Consider the following 27,504-nt stretch of genomic DNA (forward strand, 5'->3'; position numbering starts at 1 on the left):
TGTGATATATATATATATATATATAATATATATATATATATATATATATATATATATATATATAAGTATATATATATATATCTATATATATATATACTATATATAATAGATATATATATATATAGATATATATATATATATATATATATATAATATATATATTATATATATATATACGTTTAGTAGAGTACATATAACTTAGATATGACAGGAACTGTTGACCTTCCGTAACGTACTTGCGGAATGAGTAAAGGAGCATAAGTATTCCATGTCAAAATAAACAGCAATGTTGCCTTGTCATATTGAAAGTGGGCTGAATACATAATATATAACAACCAAGAGGTATCTCAGAATAGTTATATCAAAAGTATTCAGGATGAAAAGGGCACACTGGTCACTTGGCTGAAGGTTATTTCCCCTGATTCACAGAGAATTTCTATTTCCCCAAAAGATAAATATATGCTTTATTGTGCGTATTCGTTTTCAAATGACACATTAGGGGAAAATAACATTCCATCTACAATACATCTATGCTAAAGAAACCAAACAAATGGCTCGTGGCTAATGAATATGAATGTTTTATTTTACATCCGACTAATTCTTTGGTTTAACACGAATTGAAATATTTATATACCAAGAGGTCTTCTGCTTCATGAAATGTAACAACTTTTTTCAATACTTTTTAGAGAGATTTACATGAAAGATTTAATAGTCTGAATTTTTTTTCTTTCGACAAGGTTTATTTTTTTATTTTTGGATAATTCAAGGGATTAGCTGAACCCTTTCTTTTTTTTTGTTAAAAAATCGAATGCATATTAATGCTTATAATTTCAGCGAAATTAGGAAAAAATGTAACAACAAATCAGGAATACGAATAAAAATGCGAAATAAGATTAGGGACAGAAAAGATACAAGATAAGAATACAGACAAAACGGGATAAAACTATAAGTAAGGGGGTTTGCTTAAAGACCTTCATGCCACTCTATGAAATGTAAGAGCAGTATTGCGAGTAACACCAGTTTCTGGAGAGTTGAGAAAAGATCCAAATGCCACATGCAACTGCTTAAACTTAGTTCACTTTAAAGCAATGTGATTCCGATTTTGAAACACTCTACATCAGATCGTCAGTTATGACGCGTATTTCTCCTTTACGGTAGATGCGTCTGTCGGATTTGCTAAGCACTATTGATCTAGTAATCTAGTGTTTATCACCATAGTGAATATTTTAAGCTCCTGTTACACTTATTCCTTTAAGGCATTCGTTTCATCATGGAAGCCGGGCTGTAAGGCAAAATTGCTAAGTCTAACTATTAGTAGTAGTCTACGTATTAAATCTGTACAATTTTCTATGAATAGCTTCGTCTGTCTCTTTCACCGGACCTTGATGTTTTCCTGCATTAAAGATTATATCATATTAACTGAAATGCATTCAGTGAAAGTGGAATGTCAGGTCTATTATTTCGATTGACCTAAAAGTATATCTGTGCACGTGAATAGCTGCGAAACCATTGTATAATGTGACGTTCTAATATTGATGAAAACCTGATTGGCTCTTGTTGTCCACCAGTTTAGTCAACTTTCTTTGCACAGGAATATCATAACGTCCAAGTGGCAACCGCCATGACCAATACTCAGTAATTGTATGAATACAAAGATTTTTTATTTTTAAACCATTTCCCAATGGATGTCATCAATAAATTTTCCACAGCTCAATTTTGCCTTTTAACTGTACTCTCCTACTGCGTCGAGCCAACGCCAAACCAAAAATAACCATATGCTAAATGCAACTTTTTCGAAAGCAATTGTACATCGCGATTCTTTGTTGCATGTGATAGATCCAATTCAGCTGGACGCTTCTCTCTTCAAATACTCGTTAAAGTATTTTTGTGCAAATATAACATTTGACAAAATATTTTGCCCTTTCATAAAAACAAATGAAAATGTATGAAGGCTGTTAGCGACTGCATGAATAATTGAATGAAAATGGAAAACATTCAGAGTAAACATTGCATAAATGTATCCCATATTCCGAACCAGTTGTATGTAAAATCGTTTTCACACAACTCTGAAAAAAATGTATTCATGTTTTTGCCACTCGCTTATGGAAATATAAAAAGGGAATTTATTTAAAATGGAAGTTTAACAAATAGCACAAGAAAATCTGATTATTACTTTCCATTATAATATTCTCATCTTGTAACATACGAAATTGAAATATACTAACGTAATGAAAACAAAAAATACTACTGTCTAAAATTCTGGATATTCATTCTATCATTCCAGGATGATTATCACGTTTCAAGACAGATCTTGTTATTTCAGCATATTTAAGCATTGTTGAGTCTATATAACTTAATGGTTAACCACTAAGGCACTGATATATATATATATATATATATATAGATAGATATATACATACATATATATATATATATATATATATATATATATATATATATATATATATATATATATAGTATATTATAATACATAATATATTTTTTTTTTTTTTTGAGGCACATGAGACGAGCAACCTGATGCCCTTTTCAAAACCAGGCTTTAAGGGAACATAAACAAATGAGAAGGAAAAGTAGGACTGATCCTTGAGGAAAGCAATACTTATTCTTGTTGAACAAAGAGAGGTTGAACAGTCAGGAAAAATAAGACAGAAAAATAATTTTGAAGTGTAGAGGAAAAAGCGCCTGGGGGTAGAGGAGCTCTCCCCTTGAATTCACTGGAATAAAAATCAAAATAAGATTCAGTAAAAAAAAAAAAAAAAAAAAAAAAAAAAAAAGAGACAGATTAAGCCAACTTGTACCGGTGAGAAAAAAAAAAACCTCACGAGAGAAGGAGAGCAAGTGGTAACTCAAAGAAAATTCCCAAAATCTCAAACCTAATAAAGGTGTAGCGAAAAAATCAAGCATCCGATTACACAACAGCAACACTCCACGGGGACAAATCAGTGCAACATAAGTATATTTTTCATTACTGGTATGAAAAAATAAAGACTTTTTGAAATTCATGCACTGCACCCAATATTTCTAGAAATAGATTTAGTATTCTGAAAAAAATTTTGAATGAAATGAAATTTGTATCAAAGCAGCATGAGTCAAGGAAAGCACTTTTGGTTAGTAAAGAAAAAATACGAGAAGACGAATTATATGAACACCCAAATTACGCATCATATATATATATATATATATATATATATATATATATATATATATATATATATATATATATATATATATATATATATCTCTATATGTGTGTGTGTATATATATATATAATATATATATATATATATGTGTGTATGTATGTATGTAAATAGTGTGTATATATATATATATATATATATATATATATATATATATATATATATATATATATATATACGTGTATATAAACTCGTCTGTATGTTTACCAACTGTATTTCATTCGAAAACTTATACAATGCATGGCTATATATCAAATATTAATCTATACGATGAACGGCATAAGCTAGTGCTCAAAACTTTTTTCAGTTTTTTCTTTAAAATTTAACTAATGGTATGGCCTTTTTTTTTTAATTCCTCGTGAAATTTAGATTTATGAATTAATAAAGTTATGAACATGTTATGTATTCATTTAATTACTTTCATACTAGCTGTTTTAAAAAATGGTGACATTGACAGTTAGACCTATATATTCCAGTAATTAAAACAAAATGCTGTTTAAAGCGGTGTGTTCTGATTTTCCTTGAGAGAATAGTTTCATTTTACTTTCAACTGTGGCGCAACGCTGACTTTTTTCTTAAAAAGCACCATAAATTCCAAGGCATTATGCATCGCAGTTTTTAATATAAATTACCTTCCTAAGAAGTCATAAAGCTTAATCTACCTCTGTTTTTCATGTTATGCCATTGCAATGAAGCAGGAAGGGCCATGAAGCCTTGGGGAAGATAGGATTTATTTGACCGTATTAGACTTCACATTTTATTCTTATTTTTCGTTTTCCTTTATTCCCTCCTGTATAATTTTTGAGTTATATTTATTTGGTCTGCAGTTGGATTTTTTTTTTATTTATTACCCAATCAAAATCATCTCAGCAATATTTAGGAGGCTGATATACACGCATTTCTACGGAGTTTATTAAAGTGAATAGCGACTCAGAAACTGATGTTGATGGTTATTCAAAATTATCCTCATGTGGATATACAGAAGAATATTCAGTTGTAAGTAAATGGCACTTTTCTTATCAAGGTTTTGGAATTTTAGTTCGCAAACCAAAAATCTTCAAAAAATAGAAAAACCCGTGTAGCATAATCACGGGTAACCTTTATTTCGAATACATATATTCACACACATCCGCACACACACACGCACACTATATATATAATATATATAGATATAAATATATATATATATATATATATATATATATTAGCTATATATATATATATATATATATATATTATAAATATGCATGCTATATATTTTATATATATATATATATATATATATATATATATATTCTATATTAAATATATATATATATTATATATAAATGTATATATATATATATATATATATATATATACTATATATATATATGAATATATATATTAGAATATATATAAATATATATTATATATACATATATACATAATATATATATATATACATATTTTATATATATATATATGATATTATCTATATATACATATTTATATAAATTATATAATTATAATAGCTATATATATTATATATATATATATATATTATATATTATTAAATATAGCTATATATATATATATATATATATATTATATATATATGTATATATTATCTATATATATATATATATAAATATATATATATATATATATATATGCATGTATTTATATATATAATATATATATATATCATATATATATAATATATTTATATATTTATTTATATATATATATATATATATATATATATACATATTTATATAATATAATTATTATATATATATATATATAGCTATATATATATCTATATATATTTTATAAATATATGATAATATAGCATATGTACTATGTATTTATATATATAATAATATATATATAATATATATATTCTATAAACAATAATATTAATATTATAAATTATAATAATATATTATGCATGTATTTAATTATTATATAATAAATATATATATTAATTATATATATATATATATTAATTATATAAATTATATATATATATTTATATATAATATATATATATATAATATATTATAGTATATATATAATGGTATTATTTATATATAATATATATTATAATATGTGTTCTTGTGTGTGTGTGTGTATTAAATGTGTATATATATATACATAGTTATATATAATATATAATTATATAATATAATTATATAATATATATAATATATATAATATATAAATAATATACATACATATAATATATATATATATATATATAATTATATGTGCATACATATATACATATATATATATATATATATATATATATCATATATATATTACATAGTATATATATATATATATATATATATATATATATATATATATATATATATATATACATATATATATATATATATATATATACATACTATGTGTGTGTACATACATATCTACATATATATATATATATATATATAATATATATATATATATATATGTGTGTGTACATACATACTATACATATAATATATATATATATATTATATATAATACATCTATAATATATATATATATATATATATATATATATGATATATATATTTAATATATATACCTATATATTTAACTGAAATCGGCAAAGTACTTAATATGATGGTAAAGGATATGCATGTCTTCTTAATATGAATCCCCAATATACATTAAGGTAATACTACTATGTGGCAACTTCATTCTAAATTTCTAGTAAAGACCTGAAAATTAACAATTGCTAAACTATCTATAAGGATAGAATCATTTGCAAACGCACACATACGTGCAAACTTTCGTAATTCAGTTATATATATATATATATATATATATATATATATTATATATATATATATATATATTATAATATACATGTATATTTCATATATAATTATATGTATGTAATATACTAGGTATATTATATACATATAATATATATATATATATATAGATATATATATATATATTTATATAATTTGTGTGTGTGTGTGTTTGTGTGTGTGTGTGTGTGTGTGTGTGTGTGTGTGATGTGGAGGGGGTGTGGCTGTGTATGCGTGTATAAACATATAATTAAAAAAAAAGAAAAAAAAAATATGCTCACTTTTCACGAAGAATGACTTCAAGTTAGTTTACATAAAAGCCTAGCAATAAATCCATACTAAAATAAAATAAAGTAAATCGCCTTAAGAGTCAGTATCAGATGATTAATCTGTCAGCTTCGGTTGGCGAGCTGACGTGTCAGATCTAACGCAACTGCGCCTAAACATTTCCTTCACTGGCACTCACTCTGGAAGTTCATTTCATTCGGGTTCTTAAGAACGTAAATCTTCCCTAGACACCTGCTAAATGAGCTTTAGAGCGACACAGCTTTTCCTTTAAAAGGATATAAATTCCCGACCCTCTCGAGCGTTTACTCTTCCTTGAAGTCAATTTGTACCTGGCACTGAGGGAGCTGAGGAGTTGTGGTCGGAACTCTGCTCGAAAGTGAAATACATTATTCATTACTTCCCTCTTCTTTAGAAACGGCTGTTAGTGGAAATATGTGCGTAAATTCTATTCTAAAATCATTTTACTCATTCACTATACAAAACTACTTTCGTTCACTTAAATCTTAGCCTGCATTCTTTAAAGTTGTATGCGTACCAATAGGTACGCAAAAAATCATGGTTTTGTTCATTCTACAGACTGTGCCCGTCCCGCCAATAACATGGAGAATGCTATATTTGTTCAGGTTATGAAGAAATGGATGTAGTTTCATGTGACGTAAAGAAATTATAAATATCACAATAACCTGCTGAGAAAATGGTCAGTAAATTTGGTGCGTACCTATTATAAGGGCTTGTCCAGTGGTATGCTCTCCTGTCCATTAGGGTCTCTTTCACTTATAACTCTGAAGTTATTAAAGCTACTCAAGTCTCCTCTGGAAATGTTAGACCTCATTCATTGCTTTACTTGCTCATCTATGTTTCAGTGAGTTTCGATTGCATTATCATAATTTCCATGGGGTATTTATGGAGAAACTTAAAGAAAAAACAAAATATGTGTTTGATATTATGTTTCAATCATGTAAAACAAGCATGAATAACATCAAGACGTAATATAAAATAGATATATTTGATAATATAACTGTAAGAGAAGGCTTATACATATGAAAAATATAAATAATACAGTCTGGAAAAAAAGTATTTATTAGATTTTTTTTTTCAACGAAACATAGTATTTTGGTATCCTATTCTTTGGAGTATCATGTTCGTTAGGGGCTTTCTAGAACAACTATCTCATCTCGGTGATGTGGATATGACACTTCTTCAATTTCTGACATTATGTAGAAGCCATTACTTTTTTCTTTCAGAAATGACACTTCATACCAGCCGTTATCGACCTCTATGGCACTGGCAATGTACACCTCAAATGGGGATATCTTTCTACCTCAAGGGTAATGCCAAAAGCAAAGTTGTCTCTTTCATAATCTAAGCTCTCATCCGAACTGTCATGCATTGCGTGGTGCCCTATACGTACACGCGTACATATAGGACATAACACACTGTGTGCAATTTGAATCAGTCGTGGGGTAAATTGGCTTGGATATTACTCAAATGATTTTCATGGAACAGTGCCCCATATTCTCTCTGGCAATAGAGGTTAGTCTTATACTGTTGAGCATTGTGGCTTAAGACTCTCTGGCTGGCGATTTTAATTTTGAGTACATATTGGGCATGTGTGCCTTGGCCCTGTCCAATATGTGCGCACCCTTATTCCTCTTTTATTTCTTATTTTACAAAAGTTTTGATGCTTGTTTCTTATGGCCCCCATCCCAAAATTAACCTGCATACTAAAATGTATATATATATATATATATATATATTATATATATATATATATATATATATATATATATACTATATATATATATATGAAACGTAAATGAACCATAATATAGGAACATACATGAGACATCTTTAGATTTTCATAAGGAAATGTTTTTAGGGTTTTTTTTACCTTGCCTTCTTTTTTCTTTTGGTAACTAGTTTGTTACAGAGAGCAGAACCTAGAAACTTGTCTATTTACAGAATAATGGTGAAGGATTAATCTGAGACAAAGATTGAATATTAAAGTGCTGTCTTTTTCTGTGCAAACATTTTTAAATACCCGATGCGTACACATTGCACTGATAAGTACTTAATGGTACCTCTGCCTATATCCTATATCATTGAAACTAATCTGTTGAAATATAGCAATCTACTCCATGTCAAATTATCATTTTAAGTTTTATATGATATACATTATAAGATATGCAAAACATGATTCTAAGTGAAAGAAATTAGTTTTTATGTGGTATGAATAACATGATTTTTTAAGAAATAACTTACGTATATTATTTTTTAACCAACAACTATTTCTACATTAGATGGAAATTATAAACAATTTTGAAAGATATGATTACGACAATTACACAAATCATTCAAAAGTTTGACTCAATCGCTCGAGAACATCTTGCTTTGAATCATCTAACAATGATTTCCAAGTACCATCTGTGACAAAGAGGCAGAAGTTTCTTTAGAAAACACCGTAGGGGCTTTTTATTAAAAAAGGACCCTGATTACCAACACATGAACGTCCATTTTTCTGACAGCGTGATTCGTGTTAGGTAAATGACATGTTATTCTAGTAATGATAACGCAGCATATGCATAAAGTGATCTTTCCCCTGACCAAATCGTTAAAACACAATGACTCAAGACTGCTGGCAAATAATAAATAAATTATTAAATTATTACCTAAATGTAAAATCAGAGATACACGTGCTTACTTTGAATTATAAAATCATAACCCACTGATGAGGTTTAAGAAGTCTGATTCAGCTCTGCATGAAGGGCAAACAAGGGAGTTGTCTAGACGCTGTAATTGCACAAAAGACTGGAATGTATACGTATTGCACAAGGCTAGAGGTTCAGTTAACTAAGAAGTAAGTGCAGCATGATTGAAACCCAGATTTCAGCTAAAAGCAAATAAACTCCTATATATCCTTGTGAAGCCTGTTATATCTTATTTCTTAAATAAAGTTATGGAAAAGGAATGAATAGTAATGACAGGTGATGGAAGCTCGTACTTTCAAATGAAAATCATATGCCAACGATTCCTGAAAAATTAATGCGAGGGAAACACACAGACACATACATATATATATATATATATATATATATATATATATATATATATACATACATACATACATACATACATATATATATATATATATATATATATATATATATATAATGGAACACTAATAAATATTAAGTGGTCTATTATACGGCCATACTAAAGAACGAACTTATATATTGTAGTCTGTTCGGAACGTCTAGGTGTCTTTTAAAGTTCTGTATTATTACAGATAAGTGAATTTTGATTAGATGAGCGTGAATGTGAAAATGAAAAACTGATATTAGAGGTCTCTGTTTAAGGTATTAACGACTGGAGATTGCTTCCCATATCTCCTAAAACCTATTAATAATGCGCTGTTTATGATAAAGTAATATGTTCATATTTTGTTGCTCATGATCTATATTATTCTAATTAGATAAAGTTCCGTGCTGTCTCATTTATAGCGTTTTCACTAGGCGACGACACAGCAAAAATAATAATCAAGACAATATATTAATACTTGAGGTCCCTGAGAATCATATTATAAAACATAGTTTTGAGAATAATAAATATTCTTCTTCTTTCTGTTTTACCATTTATGAAATGCTAGTTTCCAGCTTGCGGCTTTAAGGAGAACCTCTGGCAATATCTCAAATGAGACAGGCTAAGAGAATAATCTTTTCAAGAGGCCGAAAAACGAAGAATAAGAATACAACCTGAGTCTTTTCCGGCAAAATAATATTCGAGTCCGCGGTCTTGATTAGAGCGACATTGCATGAAATTCACTTTTGTAAAGCTGGTAAAAGATTTTCGGTGCAGCATCATTCTTCTGTGTGGTCTAAGTCTTTGTAATAAAACAGTTTTGTGAGACACTGAAGAATAACGGAAAATACTGCATTATGTAACTCATATCCTCTTTGGAAATCTTATTATAGAGCTGGAGATGCTATAAAAAGAATGCTCAGGGTAAAAGGTAATTTATTGAAAACTATTACAAGTTTTATTTCATTTTATGTTTTTTTTAAGGAAAAGCTCGCATCAAATATGCAGATGGGGACTAACCAATCCTGTGCAAAGGTGGGTCTGAGACAACGTTATATTATATGCATTAAAATCAATAAAAAAAAATGTATCATAATATTATAAGATAACTGTGAAAACTTATGCGGTATTTGACATTATTTCTTATGAGGCACTATATACTTTATATATATATATATATATATATATATATATATATATATATATATATATATATATATATATATATATATATATATATATATATATATATATATATATATATATATATATATATATATATATATATAATATATATATATATATATATATATATATATATATATATATATATATATATATATATATATAGTCATATCACATTACTGGGATTCATATACATACATCGAGCCACAAATGTCCTTTAATATCTAATTCGCTCTACTCGGAATTAATATATTTTCATATATGTTAACCGAAGGGGAATTTTTTAGTTGATAAGAAAATTTTGGTCGGCTCACGGACGCGAACCATCGAACCCAAACAAATTATATATACATGTATATATAAATATATTAAGAATATGTAATAAATGAACAACATATATATATATATATATATATATATAGAGAAAGAAAGAGAGAGAGAGAGAGAGAGAGAGAGAGAGAGAGAGAGAGAGCAGATGAAAGAGGGGGGAATGGCTGATAATATGTTTAAAGTGCCAATATAATGTTAGTGAAGTCATATATCTCTTCTCGTTTAGAGGCAAGCGGTGGTGCAGTACAAGTTCACTTGAAGAAAGGTATTTGTTGACCAAACAATTTGACTAAGAGATCATTCGCCCAGTCGTGAGGCATGTACGTTCGTTTGTACGCGTGTTGCAGGCCTACTAGTTCGGGGCACTTGTGGAAGACGCATTCTTTGGGGGTTACTCTGAGTGTCGGGAGAAAATGCCCATCGTAAAGGTAGAACATATTCTATAAAAAAAAAAATGAAAAAAACTGTTACCTTTTGAAAAGAGAGAGAAGTGTGAAATACTCTCTTTACGTGAATACTTTGAAAAAAGTGATGTGGGAGATATTTTTTTATACATATTATCTTTATTACAGATGGGTCCAATTCCATGGTTGATTAGAAACGGGATTCTCTAACCTGACTAATACGAGACTTAGTGACATTTTGGGTTAGGGAGTGAAACCTTAGTCAGGAGGGTAGAATGTTATCTTACTGGTTTCTTTATGGGCAGATTTGGGTTTTCATGCCATTATGACTTGTTAATCATTTTGTTCTATTTTATAACCAACTGCTTTGGGAAATAAATAGTATATTTTTTGTATTTACGCAGTCTTAATAAGCCTAGTGATATGGTTGCATACAGGGCACCGTTGGCAACAGGTAAGAGTTCCCAGTTTGTGTAGTTTAGGGAATAAGGGGGGGGTGGGGTACAGTGGCGGCAGCTTAAAAGGCTTTTTATATATTTTATAAGCTGTAGGTAAGCTCCGAAGAGACTGGTGACCAGTTAGAAATAGCGGGTCTCTTCTTTTTTTTTGGTAAGAAAAGGGGTTATTAATCATGTCACAGGCAACTCAGGGTTCTTTTTCCTGATTCAATGTGTTTGACAGAGAGAAGCTGTCCCTCAGACTTCCTCTCCCAAGCCAAGTCAGTTTCGATTTCTTGAGGTTACGGAATAAAGGTGTTTTAAAAAACGTGAAGAGGAAAAGTTTAATTTTCTACATATTAAAGTGTTTCGCAGTTTGCGTATATTTGGGTGTGTATACGAATTCGGTTCCCGGTCATATGAAGACGTGAGTGTATTTTCGAGTTTTTCTTCCTTATTTTTTTTCTTTCTATAATTTTGTGTATTTTTTTTTTTTTACCCTTTTGTTGTTGTTCGTGTTCTTTGTATTTGTTTGTGGCGAACTTACCTGAGTGGAATTTTTGCTGCGAGTCACGCCTTAGAGAGAGAGAGAGAGAGAGAGAGAGAGAGAGAGAGAGAGAGAGAGGGGGGGGGGGAACTGGGGACGGGGTGCACTTACCTTTTGTTATCCATTATTGGGGGAAAATTTGTGTTGATTTTTCTTGATTGGGTTTAGTGTATATAAATACATTGATGTTATTGAGATCGGGGAAGCTTATTAAACAAAACAGCCTTCGGAAACAGGATAAAATGGCGGATACTAAACCTACGACGCTACTACATCACGTGACGAACATTAGTGCTGGCGTCAGCCCATTCAAAGGGATTGTAGATGGCATACTGTCACAACCTGTAAATATCTTCATAGAAGGAGTTAATAACTATTTAGCGGGAAAGAATATAGCAGACGATGTAGAGGCATTTAGAGAGGCGAAAGCTTTGCTAGATTTCAATAAGGGAGACCTCAGTCATAGGTCAAGGAGTTTCCAATTTACAAAATGTCGTACCTGGACAGACTTGCAAGCATTTTTGAAAACAGCATATGGCCCAAAGGAACACGGATATATGGTGAGAGACCTTCGAGGTCTTTATAAACTGCTGAAAGGCACTAATAGCCTTGTAGAACATAGTTCAAAGTTGTTTGATGCAGTGGCAGATTGGGTAGGAAAATTGAAAACATCTAAATGGGTTACAGGGGACAATCTCCCTCTAAAAAATGTTCATAAACTGATATATTTTTCCCTACTCTTACACGAGGTACCCGATGCAATAGTGGATAGCTTTGATGAAAAGATTGAGCCTACCTCACACGAAGAATTACTTTATACACAAATAGATAAAGACAGGTCTATATGTCCCACCGTAGATAGCACAATTTTTAACGGGACAGGCCCGAGGGATAGAGTACAGAGAGACACGGAACTTTCTCCTCATCATCTGTGCGCAAAATTTGAGTATAACAAAAGATCGATCGATCAAAAGCAACAGCAGTTGCGTTGTTTCAACTGCAATAAACCAGGACATCCAAAGAAATTGTGTAGGGTTAAATATTGTGGAATGTGTAAAAGTACTGATCATTATTGGCAGTCTTGTCTGTCTCAGATACGGAGAGATGTGAGGCCTACACATCAAGGTTCTGGTAATTATAATGTTAAGAACTTCCCAGGCAGGTCAAACCAGATGGCAAAGGGATCGGCAAAATTTTTGGAAGCCTGATCAACAAAAAGGGTACAGGTGATTGGTAAATGCCATTGTGGTCTCGTGGGGGACGCCCCAGAGCCAAAGCCTATAGTCTATGGAACAGTAGGGGATGTGGATATCCCGGTGTTTATAGACACAGGGGCCTCAATAAATCTAATGGACTATAATTTGTATCAATCCATGTTTTCCATTTACCCTTTGCAGCCCTCAACGGAGACGGTGTGTGATGTGCAAGCCCATAGATTAAATACCCTGGGTTGTATTCAAATACAGTTTACTCTCGGTGACAGAGTGTTAACAGAAGCTTTTTTGGTAATAAAAGGAATTGTGTTAGGTAATAAAATCTTGTTGGGTCATCCTGCTTGTAGAAGACACAAGATTTCGATCCATGTGGGTGCTAATGGGATAACAGTCGGAAAGCTGGGTTATTCCATACCATATGAGGACATGAATAGAATGGAGGACATGGAGGTCATTGAAAGAGGAGAGGTACAAGGTGGTATTAATGGCGGTGATACGAGTGTTATGGAGAAAGGTAATGTTAAAACACACGTTGGTGATGTGGGAGATGATTACGGGGGTTCTATCAGAGTTCACAGTGGTAACAATGATAACAATGGTGGTGATTATACTAATATGGATGTTATTTCTGATACTAACAATGCTGGGGATGATACTGAGGGTGGTAATTTGTATGGGGCGGTGGCAAGGGGAGATACTAACCACAAATATAGAGGTGTTTTATCTGAAGATATTATGTTATTACCAGGTTCAAAGACTATGGTAAAAGTTAAATTGAAGGAAATGAGAAAACCCATAGATGTATGTGTTATTGAAAACAGCGAAAAGCTCAGAGGAGTTGTTAGCACGGCATCGGTGAACAGTGTATCCAAGGATGGGTTTACGTCGTTGGAGTTGTTAAACTGTAATGATACAGTTAGGAGATACCAGAAAAACACATATATATTGGATTTCCAAGATTGGAATTGTGATAGTGGTTCTTTGGCTATCGTAGAGGGGAAACCTGAGTTTTCGGATGCAGAAATACAATCAAGGAAAAGAACATTCAGAGAACATTTAGCTAATGCGGATTATAGCGAACACGTTGAAGCGATAAGCGGGCTCTTGGCAGAATTTGGGGATACGATAGCCTTACAAGGTGATAAATTGGGGTTGACTAATATGTTAGAGCATAATGTAAATTTGGAGAGTAACACAAAACCTATTTATATTCCTGCATATCGCATACCTTTCAAAATCAGAGAACAGGTAGAGAAAGAGGTTAATAGATGGGAAGAAGAAGGAATCATTAGACTCAGCGGGTCTCCTTACAACTTTCCCTTGTTAGTGGTACCTAAGAAAGACAGTTCGGTCCGTGTATGCGTCGATTTTAGACGTTTAAATGAGAAAACGATCCCTGACCGCTACCCAGTCGCATGCATACCAGATCTTTTTGTTGAAACTGGGGGACATAATATTTATAGCTCAATTGATTTGGCACAGGGTTTCTTACAGGTCCCTCTTAGCGAGAGTAGCAAGGAATATACTGCCTTTTCAGTGCCCAAGGGACACTGTGAATTTACGTGAATGCCTTTCGGTTTATCGGGCAGTCCGATGACTTTTACCAGGTTGGTGAACACAGTTTTGCACGGGTTATTGGGCAAAAATGTTTTTGTATATATGGATGACATCCTGATCGCAACGGACACGATCGAGCAGCACCTGGAAGTGCTTACAGAAGTACTTAGGAGGCTTAGATTAGTGGGGTTGAAAATCAAGCTAGCCAAGTGCTCGTTCTTGAAAAAGCACATCACATATCTAGGTCACGTCATATCTAAGGAAGGGGTTAGAGTAAATGACGATAAAGTCAAAGCAATAGCGAATTTTCGCAACCCCAGATCAAAGAAAGAGATTAAGTCATTCCTGGGTATCACCGGTTTCTTTAGGAGATTTGTAAAAGGGTTTTCTAACATAGCAGCTCCCCTAAATGATGTGTTGCGGGAAGACGTTCAATTTCAATGGAAGGTACCCCAGGCAGAGAGTTTTCAAAAGCTCAAAGGCGCGCTAATGAATCCCCCGGTTTGAATTTTCCAGATTTTTAAGGAACCTTTTACATTAGTGACTGATGCAAGCCAGGAAGGTATAGGTGCTTGCCTTATGCAAAAGTTCGATGGGAAATTTCACCCTATAGCTTTTTATAGCAGGAAGTTCAGGAAAAAAGACAGCAACGAGAAGTCCATGGCCACCATAGATAAGGAAGCCTTTTCAATAGTGTCGAGCTTAGTTCATTTTAAAATGTAACTGATGGGGAATAAAGTAGAAGTTCTTACAGACCACAAACCATTACTCGATCTTTTTAATAAACCCGATTTGTCGCCAAAAGAGCTCGATGGTTTTTAACTATCAGAGATTTAGATGCAAAGCTCAAATATATAGAGGGCAAATTTAATGTTGTTGCTGATGCTCTCAGCAGGAGTTTTCATGACACGGAAGGTTTCCAAGTCACGCAAGTCACTAGCGAAACCATACAATGGGATATACCTCTCATAGAGCTAAGGCAAGATGAAGACGAGATTTTAGCAGATGCGAAAGCGTTTCTAAGAGGGGGAATTAGTCAGGAAACGTTATAGCTTGCCTTTTTCGGGTTTGGAGTTAGGAGGTAATCTATTGGTTAGAAAAATTAAATATAAGTTGAGAACCAGTGAAAGTAAAGGAGATACGACACAGATCGTAATTCCGAAAGTCCTAATTCCAGTGGTTTTAGATATAGTTCATTGCAGGTTCGGTAGTCCTCACTTTGGAATAGAAAAAAACGTACGATGAGGTTCGTGCTAAATACATTTGGAAAAATATGGGTAAAGATGTGGAAAATTTCGTAAGGAATTGTACGTTGTGCAACGCATGTAAGCCTGCTAGGACAACGTCATGCAAATTAGGATCGTATCCTATACCAGGTAGACCTTTTCAGAGAATACATATGGATATCTTAGGGAATTTTTGCGAGTCTAGATATGCGAACAAGTACTTGTTAGTGATAATAGATGAACTTACAAGGATAGTAGAAATTTTCCCACTTAAGCATAAAACGGCCGAAGTAGCCATAGCGTTTTTCAATGGTATCATATGCAGATATGGTTCACCCGAGGTTCTATTAACCGACAATGGGAGGGAATTTGTGAACAAAACCTTAGAATATTTAGCTGAAGTCATGAGGAAACAGAAAGTAAAAATTGTTCCATACAGACCCAAGGCTAATGGGTTGTGCGAACGAGCAAACAGGAAAGTGCTTGAAACGCTCAGAAAAACGGTAGGTGGTAATGATAGAAATTGGGACAGATATGTTAATGTTGTTAAAACATAATATTAACACTATGGTTAGTGATTCAATTAAAATGTCCCCATTTGAAGCTTTGTTTGGTTATCCAGCGCGAGGCACATTTGATTTGCTAACTACGCCTCACCATGGGGAGGATACGGTTGAAGCGCTGATATCCACAGCGAGAGAGAGACATGCATGTCTCAGTCATAATCTCGAATCCACAACCAGAGATATGGTTCAGAAGAGTATTAGTAAATCATCTGATCCCAAGAACAATGTCGGTGATAAGGTATTTTTAAAACTTAACGTGAGAAATGAGTTAAATTACAAACTAGGCCCGAAGTTTGAAGGTCCTTTTAAAGTCATTGAAGAGATATTTGGAAATAGGTTTGTAGTTTTAAATGAACGAACAGGTCAGTCGAGGCTAACACATATCTCGAAATTGAAAAGAATTGGTTGTGGCGATTAATATATGGTCGGGCAATTGCATTTATTTTTCCTTTTTTTTCTTGCTGTCTGTTTTCGTGATTTGGTGACAGAACGGCTTCACATTTTTTTTTCTCCTTTATTTCTTTCTACTGTTCTCTTTCTTATTATATGTAAATCTGCGGCGTTTTGGCGTAAGATTTCGGGGTTAATATTTTTCGGCAAATTTTTGCTTTAGCTGAGAAACGGGATGGTCTTTTTGGCGTGGGGTCAGTAATCAAATAGAGGAATTACTTATATCACCGGAGTGGTGTTATTATTAAGATGATGATTCATATATAATGAGAAGGTAATAATCCTTGAGGGCGACTTCCTTTTTTTTTGGTGGTATGTAATTATGGAATTGTGAGTTATCGTAGTTTTTTGTCCCGAATAAGTAAAAATTTTTATATAATTGGACGGTATCATTTGGGAGACCATCTTTGAACACTTTAGTCATGTCCTGGAGATAGTTCTGCGGAGTGTGCTTACGAAGTTCAGTACTAAACATTTTTTTTTGAGAGTCACGAGTTTCTAGTGTCGCAAATCTGAATATGCTGCAATACGAAGCACCTGACGTGTTCACAGGTAGGTTTTTTTTGCTAAGGTTGCTGTAAGAGTCCGATTGCGGATCCTTCCTTTAGAATTGATTACTCGGGGTTTTGCACTGTTTTCGTAGATGCTGATTATGGCTTTTCACGAGAACGTGTCATGTAAGGGGGTTTTCTTTTCTGGTCTTTTCTGGTCGATAGGATTGCTGCAGTAGCAGATTCCGTAACGGTACACATTCCGTTTTGGGCAAGATGTTGAATTATATATGCTTCTTTTCTTGATGTCGTCTGAGAACATTAAACAACTGACAGTTTTCTTTTTCTTTTCTCTTATGTCGCTGTGTAATAGGGAGGGGAAAGTTCACTTATTATTGTTGTATTATCTTATTCTTTTTTTTCTCCTTTTCCTTTTTTTTCATTTCTTCCGAGAGATGTTGTAATGAGGGTTAAGCTCTAAATAGCATTTTTTTTTTGGATAGAAGATATAATTTGTCAGGGTATGTGAGTTGGTTAGGAAGGGTGTTCAGCATTATATTTTATGGAGGCTAGTTATATAAACCATAAAGGGGTTTTTGCTGTTAGACTTTATGGGTTCTCTTTTGATAGCGTGTTTGTCAGATATGGGATTATTTGTGAGAATTCAGTAGGTAAAGATTACATTTGGTTAGCGAGGAATTTTTTTATATTTGATTAGTAGATTGAATATATTAATTAATGATGAATTTGTGCGGTAAAACAAGACTTAAGTTATTTTATGACCATGTAGACCTTTTAAATACGGACACACAATGACTTTGGAGAATTCCCAACTCTACGTGATGATGGCAAGGGAGACGACTTCGTTCTACAGTACCAGAGGTTGAGTCAAGTCCACACACTATGGCATTTTTGTGGACTGCCATTGCAAAGGATGAGATGTCTTCGATATATCGTCTCAGGATAATTTCTGGGATAAACCAGAAGTCTACAGTCTTCAATGAGGCAGATGCGAGTAGCACTTGCATAGAATAACGGGGTGGTGACCACGTTTCCTTCAGTAGAAAACGTCGAATCTGCAGTTTCGCAACGAGAGGGTGTTGGATACACTCACGAGGGTCGCAGACGCTGAACAATGGCGTGTGCTGAGTTGTTTCGAGTTGGTTTACGTACTCGACCTGCGTCTATAATAATTCGCTCGTCCTACAGAGATCCCAGCTGTTTGACGGTTCCTGCAGGGTTCTCTCAGATTTCTTCATGGTACTTAGTCGGAGTGTCTACAACTCGTCGATCAAGGTGTTTCGTCAACACTTACTTGGAAGCCATAAGGCGGTTCGAATCCCGCCTACAGTGGAGACCATTACAGTCCCGCTGCTCGAAGATAGTGACGAAGATGAACCTTTCTTTTTCGACTACCGTTAAACTATTTCAATAGTAATGATCATGTTAGGCGCTATACTGATCACCATTTGTGTGCTTGGAGTTCTTAAACTTTTATGCATTCGACGAAGCACAAGTGCTCCGGCAACGGAGGTGGCTCTAAGTCAAGTGGTAAATTGATACATTGTGCATTAGTTGCCGATATGGTGTGCGACGGGAGTGCACTATTTTCTTTTTTGAGCCAGCCTCTGGTTTTATATATATTGTAAGACGCTTGTGTGTCTAGTGGCTAGGAGGGAGCTAGCAATTTTGGTAGCCGAGCTTCTATAGCAGATGAAAGAGGGGGAATGGCTAATAATATGTTTAAAGTGCCAATATAATGTTAGTGAAGTCATATATCTCTTCTCGCTTAGAGACAAGCGGTGGTGCAGCACAAGTTCACTTGAAGAAAGGTATTTGTTGACCAAGCAATTTGACTCAGAGATCATTCGCCCGGTTGTGAGGCATGTACGTTCGTTTGTACGCGTTTTGCAGGCCTACTAGTTTGGAGCACTTGTGGAAGACGCATTCTTTGAGGTGAACGAGAATAGATCAAGCGGTTACTCCGAATGTCGGGAGAAAACGCCCATCGTAAAGGTAGGACATATTCTATAAAAAAAACTTAGGAAAACTGTTACCTTTTGAAAAGAGAGAGAAGTGTGAAATACTCTCTTTACGTGAATACTTTGAAAAGAGTGATGTGGGGATATGTTTTTATACCTATTATCTTTATTACAGATGGGTCCAATTCCATGGTTGATTAGAAACGCGATTCTCTACCCTGACTAATACGAGACTTAGTGACATTTTGGGTTTGGGAGTGAAACCTTAGTCAGGAGGGTAGAATGTTATCTTACTGGTTTCTTTATGGGCGGATTTGGGTTTTTATGCCATTATGACTTGTTAATCATTTTGTTCTATTTTATAACCAACTACTTTGGGAAATAAATAGTATATTTTTTGTATTTACGCTAGGGACATGGTTGCATACAGGGCACCGTTGGCAACAGGTAAGAGTTCCCAGTTTGTGTAGTTTAGGGAATAAGGGGTATATATACATATATATACTATACTTATAATATATATATATATATATATATATATATATATATATATATATATATAAAGGTAGATGCATGAAAAAAAAATTTTTACTTTTACTCTTGTCAGTATTTTACCGTTTTCCAATTTGTCGTTATTCGTTCCCTTTGGTTGCACGATACCACTACCTTTCCATTTAGTTATAGATTCAAGGAGACACGTGAAAGCATCTCTTTGAAATGGGATGGAACTAGAATTGGCCGGCCATTGTAATCTCACTTTTCATTACCAACAATGATAGTGAAAAGGAAATAATACTAGCTGAATAGGAAAAATTGAGAGAGAGAGAGAGAGAGAGAGAGAGAGAGAGAGAGAGAGAGAGAGAGAGAGTCAGGTATGCCCTGTGGATTTCCAAAATTAAAACGATTTCCCATGCACATCCAATGGCATTTTCAGAGTAGTTTTTATAGGTGATTTTTTTCTTGGTATTTTTGTTCTTTCAGGTCACATTAAATTCTGAAGTTTTTAAGCGCATTTAAATTATCATTAAAATTAGTTTTGTTATTATTTCCTTATCACTTTCTCTGCTATTATTATAGAAATATATTTTGGCAGTCTTCATCCGTCGTCTAGTATGATATCAATTTATTTTGTCTTTTCACTTCCAGTCATAATGATAATTATTTCATCATCCAACATTATGCTCAGGACTATACACATGTAATATTCTAAAGACCTGAACGTGGGCTTTAATTCCCATTGCTGCCGTCAGAAGGAGAAAGCATATATGCGGAAATATGTTTGAGTGTTTGCTATATTCACTAAACTCAACCGCATTATTATCTCTTTGTGTTCTATAATATACAAACGCTAATTTTCTTCATCTACCAAAGAAACTTTGTACATTTTCATTTTCCACCCAAATACATAATATTACAACATACCAAAATTATCTAGCATAGCTTGGTATTATACTAAAAGAAAAATAGATTTAGAAAATTTTCCATTGTCATAGCAATATTTTTTTCACACAATGTTTAATAAGCTATAGTTAGGTGTGATAGGAGAATTGAATATTCGGCTATTTCTGTCCAAGTTATTGAATGAAGGTTCTAGTAAATGTTCAAAAGGTACTTTAGTGAATCTTGCATCGCAGCTCGATAGCCTAAAATAATTTGCAATCTCTATGCTACCTAATTAATTTGATAATTATATACCGTTTTTTTTTATTCTAATATAAAGACCAATGTAGACTTCGTGAATTATTAGTGAATCCGGGATTGCAAGTTATGAATTAACATCATTATCCACCAATTTACCTACGATGATGGCTAAAATTGTTATCTGACAGAAGAAGGATATACAGTTCTCTGTAAACACCTTATAAAAATGATAAAACTTTGTATAAAAGAAAGTACATTTGAATTAAACTGGAAATATTGCTTTGAAAAGCATTATGATATGACTATGAAAAACCCATATATATATATCTTGTTTAAAGTAATTTGTAGATGTCATTTCAAATGTAGAATTCTAAGAAAAATATTCCGTGCAATGTGATTCAAATAAGATGACAGCTGATTAAGAAGAGCATATTGGTAAAACTTCAAGTAAAGGCCTCACAAATGCTTTAAAATTTCATAGTTTCGCTGGACTGCCATAACAACTTATGTGAACATCGAAAACTAAAACATCATAATTATTGGAAAATGGTGACGCACTGATGTTCCGTTGCCAGTTATGTTTAATGTGTATTCAAACCCCGTTCGTTTTGAGCCGTGAATTTTCCATTAAAGTGGACTGCTAGCAATAACCTAAAACTGCCATTAAGAAAAATTTCATCTTGGTCATCGGGTTGTATACTATATGTATTAAATGCCACAAGTGAAGTAATTCTGTTTTGCAACAAAAGTCATTTGGGTAAAGACAGAAAAATACTGAATCGACGTTCACGAAGCATTTTGCATAATTTGTGCGCTGCAAATGATTCCCCATTTTTCAATATTTATAGCGAAGGACCCTGAGAATTCTCGAGTGACACATAACCTTGGAAGTAAAATTTTATGGAATTCAAATTGCCTAAATATCCATTAGAGAGAGAGAGAGAGAGAGAGAGAGAGAGAGAGAGAGAGAGAGAGAGAGAGAGAGAGAGAGAGATGGATGTATTCAAAATGAAAAATGCGGAAAAAATTAATGACCTCCTTAAGCGATTTTAATGATCCTAAAGTTTTACCGGAGAGCACTCGTGCCTGAGAGAATTGGGATGAAGAATTCTTGTATAATAACCCCGTCCGAGAGAAAACTCCTTGACCTTTAATTACTTTAGAGGCCCTTTTCATGATTTTCGGTAAACAATGGCAAATTCACAGACGAACATACGTAGACATCCTTTCTCGGACTGTGAGGACATAGCAATTTATCATTATATCTCTTGTAAGTTTCCAGATCATTAATAAATTTAATTCTCTTTGTACCAAAACAAGGGGAATTAAAAATTATTCAAGCTAGAAGAAACCACAAGTTTCTTTTCTTCTCCAGTTCTTTTAGGATCAAAATTCTGTCTAACAGAATTTATCAATACTCACACACACACACACACACACACACACACACACACACACATATATATATATATATATATATATATATATATATATATATATATATATATATATCTTTTTTACCAACGAATATTTCATTTGAAAAATACAATTTATCTAGTTATTATTACCGTGATAAAGGTTATACTATATATATATATATATATATATATATATATATATATATATATATATATATATGCGTGTGTGTGTGTGTGTGTAATAGTAACTTGGTAAAATATACTTTGCAAATCAAATGATCTCGTATCTAAACCATTCTGACTCATTGAAGCCTAACAAGAGTAGTAAGAATATATATATATATATATATATATATATATATATATATATATATATATATATATATATATATATATATATATATATATATATTCACTGTGGCGCTGAATGGCTTATACTTTGCTTCGGTGATAGGCTTCATACCAGAAAAGAAATCTTACATATTGATAAGATGAAATACATTCAATATTTATGGGTTTTTCTGGTAATTAATCAAATCCACACTGAACCTAAACACTCTTCCAACAACCTAAACACAACCCCCAGTAAACCTAAACACCACATTAAATTAAAAAGACCGCTGCTAACCCTAAACACATCCACGCCTTAACATAAACAACCCTACCACCAAACCTAATCACACACCGCCCATAAAACCTAAACACACCCCTAACAAAACCTAGTCACACCCCACTAATCTAAACACGCCCCATTAAAGCTGAACACTCCCTTAATCAAAACACATCCCCATCTAGACCTAAATACACCACCAGTAAACCTAAACACAACCCCTCACTAAATTGAAACTTCCCACTAAACCGAAGCATAACCCTACTAAACCAAACACACGACAATAAAGCTAAACGCATCCCCACTAAACCTAAACAATCCCCACTAAACTAAAACACTTTCACAACAAACCTAAACATATTGACCACTAAAGCTAAATGCACCGCTACTATACGAAACACACTTCCAATAAACCAAAGGACACCCTAAATCGAATCACACATCCCACTAAACATATGCACATCCCACTAAACCTAAACACTCAACTAAATCCAACCACACCACTCACTGAACCTAAACATACCACCACTAAACCAAAATACATTCCCAAAAATCCTAAACAAATAATTCACTAAACCCTAAGAACCCTTCACAACAAACCTAAAAACACTACCACAAACCTACACATACATCACCCACTAAACCTAATAGCACCTAAACACGCCTGCAAATAAACCTAAACGTGCCCCACTATACCAAAACACACCCCTAAACTGAGACACACCCCACTAAACATAAACACATCCCTCACTAAACCTAAACATCTCTCTAAACCAAAACACACCTTCAATAAACTTAAATGCACCCCAACTATACCTGAACTCACCCCCACTAAACCTAAACACACATCCTACACTAAACCTTAATGCACCCACACTCACTAAATCAAAACACATCCACCATTAAACCTAACCACCCCTCCCACCAAACCTAAACACATCATCCACTAAACATAAACACCTCTCCCACTAAACCTAAATGGATACCCTACTAAATACAAAAACACCCCCTAAACCTAAACACACTCCTCACTAAACTGAAACACACCCACTAAACCTAGGCATAACCCCATTAAATCAAAATTCACCCCACTAAACCTAAACACATCCACGACTAAACTAAAACACACCTCCCACTAAATATACACACACACCATCCACTAAACGTAAATACACCCCAACTTAACCTAAACACATACCTGACTAAACCTAAACACACCACCACTAAAGCTAAACACCCCTCAATAAAAAAACCAATAAACTTAAACATACGCTCGTTGAATCTAAGCACACAACCCACTAAATTAAAGAAACACTAAACCCAATAACGATAGGCACATCCCCGACTAAACCTTAACACTCCACCACTAACCCAAAACACGCCCCCAATAAGCCTAAACATATTGTTCCTAAATCTAAACACACACACCACCCACTTAACCTAAACACACACACCACCCACTAAACCTAAACAAACCCCTCACTAAACCTAAACACACCTCCACTAAACCTAAACACCCTTCCCACCAAACCTAAACACTTCCTCCACTTAACATAAGCGTTCATCCCATTAAACCTAATTGCACCCCCACTAAACCTAAGCACACCCTTCACTAAATCTAAACACAACCCCACAATACCTAATACACTAAATCTAAAAACACTCCCCCTAAACCTAAACACACCCCTCATTAAACATTAATGCACCCCACTCACTAAAACTGACCACTAAACCTAAACTCCAAACCCACCAAAACCTACCCACACACATCCTCTACTAATCATGCCCATGAATTCAAGACTGACAACATGCCAATGAAAAATATGCTTATTAAGTCCACCCATATGTGAGCCTGAGCTCATTGTTCACAAAATGTTCATAAAACATTTTTTTAGATAAAAACTAAAAGAATCTCAGTAATTCCTGTTGAATATCTTAAGTCTCTCCTTGGTTTATCCAGTATCTCAATTAATATCACACACCAATACTTTTCTTGAGGCGACACCACAAATGCAATGACGTTTTTAAATGCTAGTATCCTCCTGTAGGCCTAGTGCATGTTGATAAAACCAAGTTCTCTTTGTAATCGGTTTTTTTTTTTTACTATATAAGTACGAAGTTTGCTTGAAAAAATTTTTTAGCTAAGGCAAAAATTTGAGCTGGAACAACACACACACACACACACACACACACACACACATTCACTTGGGATCATTGTAACACCGAGGGGCTATAGTAGATTCACATCAACCTTGCATTTGATGTCTAGGCCCGTCACTTACGATGCCCCTGATTGGCTGTTCATAAGCCAATCGCAGGGCTGGAAACTCACGTATCCCTCAGGTGCGGTGGAACATACATCCTGCATATGTGAACTCTCGAGAGACTGAGAGTTTTCAGCCCTACGATTTGCTTATCAACAGCCAATCAGGAGCATCGTAAGGGACGGGCCTAGACATCAAATGCACGGTTGATGTGAATCTACTATAGTACTAAACACGGCAAGCTCCCCGAGGGCCTAGTACTAAACATGACGAAACACATTTGATCCCAGAAGGGCTAGTACTAAACACGGCGAAACATTTGATCCCCAAGGACTAGTAATAAACATGGCGAAACATATTTGATCCCATAGGGCCTAGTACTATACTCGGTGAAACACATTTGATCCCCGAGGGGCTAGTACTCAAGTCGGTGAAACACATTTGATCCCCGAGGGGCTAGTACTCAAGTCGGTGAAACACATTTTGATCTCCGAGGGCCTATTGGTGTAATTGCAGCCCAGCACCGAACCGTGAAAAGAGCAACTTTGTAAAAATAAAAATAAAAAATAAAGAGGATTAGCTCTAAAGCAATGAAATTTTTATGGGACACTCACCTAATAATGCACTGACACTTCTTATGTCCTGCATGACACTTCATGTAGAATCTAATACGCTTTGGGACCGGTTCCATTAATTTTTTTCGAATCAACCGTTCACCAAAGGAAATGAAACTTTTTCATCATCATCCGTCAGCCTTAAATTTAATGGTTGCAACACTTGAGCATTTTTCAACTCATTTAAACCCCATTCGTGATGAACATCAACATAAGAATGCCCTTTCTTTTTCTGGGTTTCTGTTAAACCCAGCAGCTCTTTGCCGCAGATAAGATCAGGATTTTTCTCCATGAGCTGCCTGGTAGTAACGGTCGGATTTGTTTCAGCCTTCATTTTCACAAGCTGAATTTGGGTCCTAAGCAGACCTGGGGTTTAACACCTGGCTTGTGCGTCGGAACCTTTCTCTCTAGTCTCTTCTCTTCGGCAGTTTCCCGGTACCCCTCTTCTCCTAACTCCCGGTACAAGGCGGTACTTGGGATGACTGCTTCTCACCGGCCTATCGGCTGATTCTACCAGTCTTCGAAGGCTCGAAATTAATTTGCAGCACTCAGTAACACGCACTTTGTCAACATTATCATCGTCTCAAACATGTAGCACTGATTCGTGGAAACTACTTCCAGCCGACTGATTTCTGGTTCAAACGAGCAAATCTTCAGAGCCAATGCCATCCATGCACTCTGCCCAGAGACTGGTCGTTTTCCCCCTTCCCGTTCCCCAGGACCCCAACCCCGTTGTACCTAACCTTACATTTCCCATATTGCATGGCAGGATTAGACTCAGTTGTCAGCTAGTCAATTTCTCCCGTGTCGATTTGTTTCCTATTTGTTTTTCGAAGCATTTCGATAAAAGTTTATAGTCGAAGGTTCAAACGGGCAAAACCTGATAGTCAGTTTCATCCATGCACTGTGCTAGGATACCAATCGTTATCCAGCCTTGATTGCCCTCCCCCTCCCAGCCCCCCTCCAACCAACCCCTTGTCCCTATATTTTCCGTTGCTTGAAGGATGGGGTAGAGCCGTATATACAGCTCTGGGATAGGGCACAATTGTCAGTTAGTCCATTACTCCCTGATGGATTTTTTTTTCTCTGGATTTTCAAAGTAATTCTATACACGAATATAGAAGTAGGTTCATACAAAGAAAACCTGACAGAGTCTAGTGCATCCAT

The 27,504-nt window shown here is 33.9% G+C and overlaps 1 long non-coding RNA gene across 1 annotated transcript in view; it reads right to left on the minus strand.

Moving 5' to 3' along the window:
* Positions 1 to 27,009, minus strand: part of LOC135216392 (uncharacterized) — a 99,545-nt gene extending 72,536 nt beyond the window's left edge. The window contains exon 1 of the long non-coding RNA XR_010314871.1: positions 26,338 to 27,009. This is a non-coding gene — a long non-coding RNA (uncharacterized LOC135216392). The remainder of the gene's footprint in view (positions 1 to 26,337) is intronic.
* Positions 27,010 to 27,504: the final 495 nt, after the last annotated feature.

The sequence above is a fragment of the Macrobrachium nipponense genome, chromosome 6 (assembly GCF_015104395.2).
Source record: "Macrobrachium nipponense isolate FS-2020 chromosome 6, ASM1510439v2, whole genome shotgun sequence".
NCBI classification, from domain to species: domain Eukaryota; kingdom Metazoa; phylum Arthropoda; class Malacostraca; order Decapoda; family Palaemonidae; genus Macrobrachium; species Macrobrachium nipponense.